General features: G+C 37.3%; 1 long non-coding RNA gene across 1 annotated transcript in view; it reads left to right on the forward strand.

Annotated features, from left to right (window-relative positions):
• Positions 1-5,020, forward strand: part of LOC131995329 (uncharacterized) — a 9,738-nt gene extending 4,718 nt beyond the window's left edge. Inside the window, exon 4 of the long non-coding RNA XR_009397382.1 lies at positions 4,680-5,020. This is a non-coding gene — a long non-coding RNA (uncharacterized LOC131995329). The remainder of the gene's footprint in view (positions 1-4,679) is intronic.
• The last annotated feature ends 1,203 nt before the right edge of the window (positions 5,021-6,223 follow it).

The raw sequence follows: 6,223 nt of genomic DNA on the forward strand, positions 1-6,223 counted from the left end.
TTTCTCGATTTAAGGTTTTGGGCCCATAAAAGGGGCATTTATTGTCCGATTTTGCCAACATTTGGTACAGTGAGTTGTTTGGCTCTTCGATACCTTTTAGCATTTTGGCCCAGATCGCACCAGATTTGGATATAGCTGCCATATAGACCGATCTCTCGATTTAAGGTTTTGTGCTCATAAAAGGGCATTTATTGTCCGATTTTGCCAACATTTGGTACCGTGAGTTGTGTTAGGCTCTTCGATAATTTTCTGCATTTTGGCCAAGATCGGTCCATATTTGGATATAGCTGCCATATAGACCGATCTCTCGTTTTAAGGTTTTGGGCCCATAAAAGGGGCATTTATTGCCCGATTTTGACAACATTTGGTACCGTGAGCTGTGTTAGGCTCTTCGATAATTTTCTGCATTTTGGCCAAGATCGGTTCATATTTGGATATAGCTGCCATATAGACCGATCTCTCGATATAAGTTTTTGGGCCCATAGAAGGCGCATTTATTGTTCGATTTTGCTGAAATTTTTGACAGTGAATTATGTTAGCATTTTCGACATTCGTGTCGTATATGATTCAGATCGGTCTATATTTAGATATGGCTACCAAAAAGACCAATATTTGTTTCTACAAAATTTAACAATGACTTGTACTTAATAGACCACTCAATATCCGTGTCGAATTTGATCCAAATCGGACCATATTTCGATAAAACTGCTATGGGGGCATAAATTATGCATTTTTCACCGGATTATGACGAAAGATGGTTTACATAAATACGCGATGTGGTGGGTATCCAAAGTTCGGCCCGGCCGAACTTAACGCCTTTTTACTTGTTTTTAGATATAGCTGCCATTTGGATCGATCTTCCAATTTAGGATGTTAATCCCAAAAAAAGCGTGTTTGTTGCTTGGTCCACACTGCTTCTGTGAGGACAAAACCCAGCTTGTTTTTCCCTTGAATAATTTTCTATACGATCCAGCTTTGGGTGTATTAAAGTGGCTAACACTTTGAACGCAGAGTTGATGAGGCTGATTTCTCTCCAGTTTCCACATTCCTATGGTCATCCGTTTCCAGTATTTTAATGATAATTCCACCAAGCCAAGCCAACATATTCTGTACAATTTCTTTCTCCCATATACTTACGATATGGGGATATATGATTCCTGATGTGTGGTTGGGTTTTCTTAAGAGCAAGCCTAATGTTATACTGTCGTGACCAGCTGTTTTATTCTTTTAAAAGCTTACTAACTGAAACCCAAGAAGGTTTAATTTTTAGCTGATTTTGGCAGAAACTTCTTTTGCAAATATACATGTGAACATCAACTGGGTACATTTGTGTAAATGTTATAGTCAAATCCATGGTGGTGGTTTCCCAAGATTCGGCAGGCCGCTTTTTTCTTGTGCCTTATTGGGTATGTGTAGGGTATTACATAGTTGGAACCGCCCAACGTTGGCCTTCCTTACTTATTTATTAATGACATATGGAATCTTGTTACTTTTCAGTCAATCAGCGATGACGGCCTGCAATGCTTTCATCTTCGGATATTGTGTCTTGTTGCTATGCAGCCAATGCTTCGTGAAATTTGCTGCTTTTTCACACTTGGCACGTGGCTGAGTACATACGAGGGGAAACATTTTTTTTTTGTTTTGTTATTCTCTTGTTTATTCTCTTTAATAAATTCATTTTACTTTCTTTTCCGAGACAGTGACATTTTTCATATCTCTGATATCCTTCTTTGCCCAGAAAACTTAAACAAAAGGTGTTAAACCCTTTTTCTTGTAGCGAAAGTAAAGACAATGGACATGGCATATCACAGCGTGTATCAGTGTATCACAGCGTTAAGCTTTCTTTATTTGTGTCGCGGAAAAATTGTCTTGCTTTATGGCCATTTTTTTTGTTTCGATGAATATTTTGCATGAAGTCTACCATACCAAGTATCCGTTTGCATGATATTGGACTTACGAGACAGATACTGCCAAAAATAAATTACTTTTGTTTTACTTAATTTGCGAAAAGAGAATGATGGCTATCACATTTCCGCTTTAGCATAGAGCGGATGTGACATATTGAGCGGAAATAAAAGAAATTTATGCAGGGAAATTAAGAAGCTGCGTTCATTTGTGTTGTTCCTTAAGCAAAAGCAATGGCAATGAAGCTTAATCTCATTCGAATAATTAGAGATTGATTGCATTCAAGATAAATGATTGTCAGACAACTATTTATTGAAAGTGAAGAATGTTTCCCTTTAGCTTCATTGTACGAAAACGGAGTCCGTGTTTAGCACCCATTGAATGTTAATAGTAATTGCAAATAAAAACAAGTAAAACCACCTCGGGTGTATATGTAAACCCCCTTTCGCCACAGTCCGACAAAAATTGGATAACTTATGCACCCAAATTTGGCACGGGCATTGAGTGGTCTAATAAATATTAATCACTGTTGAATTTTGTATTTCAAATTTCAACAAAATCGGGTAATAAATAAAGCTTGCATGAGCTTCAGACCCTTAACCAGTATATCGGTCTATATGGCAGCTATATCTAAATATAGACCGATCTAATCCATATTTGGGTCAGATATCAGCAAGCCTAAAATAACTAACTGAATAACTAAATTTCAGCGAAATCGGGTAATAAATAAAGCTTTTATGGGCTTCAGACCCTTTGTCGGGAGATCGGTCTATATGGCAGCTATATCTAAATATAGTCCAATCTGTACCATATTAAGGTCCTATGTTGGGAGGCATAAAACTGCTCACTGTTTTAAATTTCAGCCAAATCGGGTACTAAATGAAGCTTTTTTGGGCTTCAGACCCTTTAGCGGGAGATCGGTCTATATGGCAGCTATATCTAAATATAATTCGATCTCTACCATATTTAGGTGGAATGTTGAGAGGCTTAACACTGCGCACTTTTCCAAATTTCAGCGAAATTGGATTAAAAATAAAGCTTTTATGGCCTTCAGACCCTTTATCGGGAGATCGGTTTACATGGCAGCTATACCTAAATATAGTCCGATCTGAACCATATTAAGGTCCTATGTTGCGAGGCATAAAATAACTCACCGTTGCAAATTTCAGTGAAGTCGGATAAAAAATAAAGCTTTTATGGGCTTCAAACCCTTTATCGGGAGTTCGGTCTGTATGTCAGCTATATCTAAATATGGACCGGTCTAATCGATATCTCTGTCAGATGTTGGGAGACTTAAAAAAACTCACTATTGCAAATTTCAGCAAAATCGGGTAATAAATAAAGCTTTTATGGCCTTCAGACCCTTTATCGGGAGATCGGTCTATATGACAGCTATATCTAAATATAGACCGATCTATACCATATTAAGGTCCTATGTTGGGAGGCATAAAATAACTCATCGTTGCAAATTTCAGTGAAGTCGGATAAAAAATAAAGCTTTTATGGGCTTCAAACCCTTTATCGGGAGTTCGGTCTGTATGGCAGCTATATCTAAATATGGACCGATCTAATCGATATCTCTGTCAGATGTTGGGAGACTTAAAATATCTGACCGTTGCAAATTTTAGCAAAATCGGGTACTAAATAAAGTTTTTATGGCCTTCAGACCCTTTATCGGGAGATCGGTCTATATGGCAGCTATATCTAAATATAATCCGATCTAATCCATATTAAGGTCAGTTGCCAGGAGACTTAAAATAACTCAGTGTTGCAAATTTCAGCGAAATCGGGTAATAAATAAAGCTTTTATGGTCCTCGGACCCTTTTTCGAGAGATCGGTCCATATCACAGCTATATCTAAATAAAGTCCGATCTGAACCATATTTTGGTCAGATGTCGGGAGGCCCAAAAGTACTCACTGTTTAAAATGTCAGTGAAATCGGAAGAAAAATAAAGCATTTATGGGCATTAGACCCTTAATCGGAAAATCGGTCTATATAGCAGCTGTATCCAAATATGGTCCGATTTGGCCCGTTCAGGAACGTAACCAGCGTGCAATAAAAAGACTTATATGCCCTAAATTTCAGCTCAATATCTCAATTTTTGAAGGCTCTAGGGTGATTACAACAGACGGACGGACAGACGGACAGCCGGACAGACACATGGGCATCGTTAAATCGTCTTAGAATTTTACCACGATCCGAAATATATACTCTTTGTGGGGTTGGAAATTGATATCTCGATGTGTTGCAAACGGAATGACTAAATGAATATACAACCATTCCTACGGTGGTGGGTATAATATAACGACAATGACATAGGCTTTCGAGAATTTCTGCATGAAGATCCGTAAACTACCATAGAATTTGAACGGTATTGGCATTTTGGGTATTTTAAAAAATATTTTCAAGGAATTTACCATTCAACGTAATTTTGGTTGAAACTCTACGATAATGAAATAGCACAGTTTTTCTAAAAAACAAAAAAATTAATTTGAACTGAATCTTACGCTGAAAACAAAACTTGATCCTTTGTTATAATGAAATCCTTTTTGTTCTGCATACTTTTATTGAAAAGCACCATCATAGCAACACTGGATGGTTGTAAAAGCCTTACGGCCAAACATTGTTGCTATGACGTACAGCTAAATGTGGGAAAAAGTGGCACATTCCATCATCAACATGATAAGACCATGATGGGAGAAGAGTGTGTCGAATCAGCTTTTATTGGAAATTCCAAACCATGTCACCACAATTTTCTGTTTTTCTTTCCAGGTTGTTATCATTTGCTGCTGTTATTGTGCCGCAATTCGACCCATTCCTATTTTCTGTTCAATATTAAAACCAAGCCAAGTTTATTGTGCCACCAAGTGAGTGGGGCTACTGCCTAGTGCATCCTTCAAAAGGCAGGCCAAGCCAACTATGCTGTCATTTATTGGTTGCTCATTTGCACCAACAAGGACTCCATGCCTTGCAAGCAATTGAAAACCCAACAGCGTTTTGTAGAAACTTATCCTCACCACTCTAGCTGATGACTATGTTGGAGTTGTTGAGCAAATGTCTTTGACAATCAACAGATGAACACTGGAGTGGCATGGACAGGAGCCGAAAAGTGGTAAAAAGGTAAAACTGTGTAGAAATTTCTTGACAAGGATTTTGCCCATCTTCAGGCTAAGTCGGTTCTATTTTTGGCATTGCACATTTCATTCGATGTCGAGTGGCAGTTTGTCTTTCCCCTTTGTTGCAACATTGATATCGTCAACATCATCATCATCATCATCTTCATCATGACCAAAATAAGTACAAGGAATTTTAGATTTTTCACAAACGAAAGGCGTCTGACATTTGACTTTGTCATTTTGCTTTTCTCTCAATCACTATTTATCCAACTGTGCAGGAATGGCCGAATAGACTTTGTGGACTGCTAAAGTATTCACAGTAATAACACAAACTGAAGAAACAAGATTTCTGTTAAAGCAACCATTATTGATGGCAACAATTTTTGGACAGCTCGCCATCTTAAAATTCTGATATACGTTTGTCCTTTCGCTTGATGTAATGAAAGCACAATCTTTAACAAGTAAGGAAAGGCAAAATCGGGTGGTACTAATACACCTTCCCTATAGTGTATATTCGGCAATACGTTATATCAAATTCTCAACCGATTTTAATGGACTTTGGTTGAGATAGGTTTGGTAGGTTGTGTAAATCTATACAAATTTGTAATAATTACGGCTCGATGAGTATAAATAAGGCAATGTATATAAGAGTGTTCAAAAAACCAAAAGTTTCTTTTGCAAAGCATACCTGCATTTCTTTTCCCTTTATATAGGTTGAAGATATCTAAATCTGAACCGATTTTTTACCGACATTCATAGCATTCGTCTTTTGTCTATAAAAAATTGCAGGATGATTGGGGTGCGATACGCATTTTGATTGCAAAAAGACGACACACGGAGAAGTGGTACAGAAAGGATACGCGGCAGACTGTCATTACTCAACTGTATCAGTTAAAATTTGTGAATCGAATCGAAAACTGAATCACAGCCACCGTTGAAGCGCAGGGTACAGTTCATGTTTTTAACCATTTGTGACATATAAATGTGAATTTAATTAACTTATTTATTTCTAAAACCTTAAATTCTCCACTAGATCACTTAAAAAGGGCTACATTCAACTTTAAACATCGCACAGTGGGGAATTTAACTCCAAAAGTGTCGTTTAAATCAACTGACTTAAAATTTGGCAAATATTACAAAGAGATGTAGGAAAAAAATATTTTAAATAACAAACAAGTAAAAAGGCGTTAAGTTCGGCCG

This window comes from Stomoxys calcitrans, chromosome 2 (assembly GCF_963082655.1).
Source record: "Stomoxys calcitrans chromosome 2, idStoCalc2.1, whole genome shotgun sequence".
Lineage (NCBI taxonomy): Eukaryota > Metazoa > Arthropoda > Insecta > Diptera > Muscidae > Stomoxys > Stomoxys calcitrans.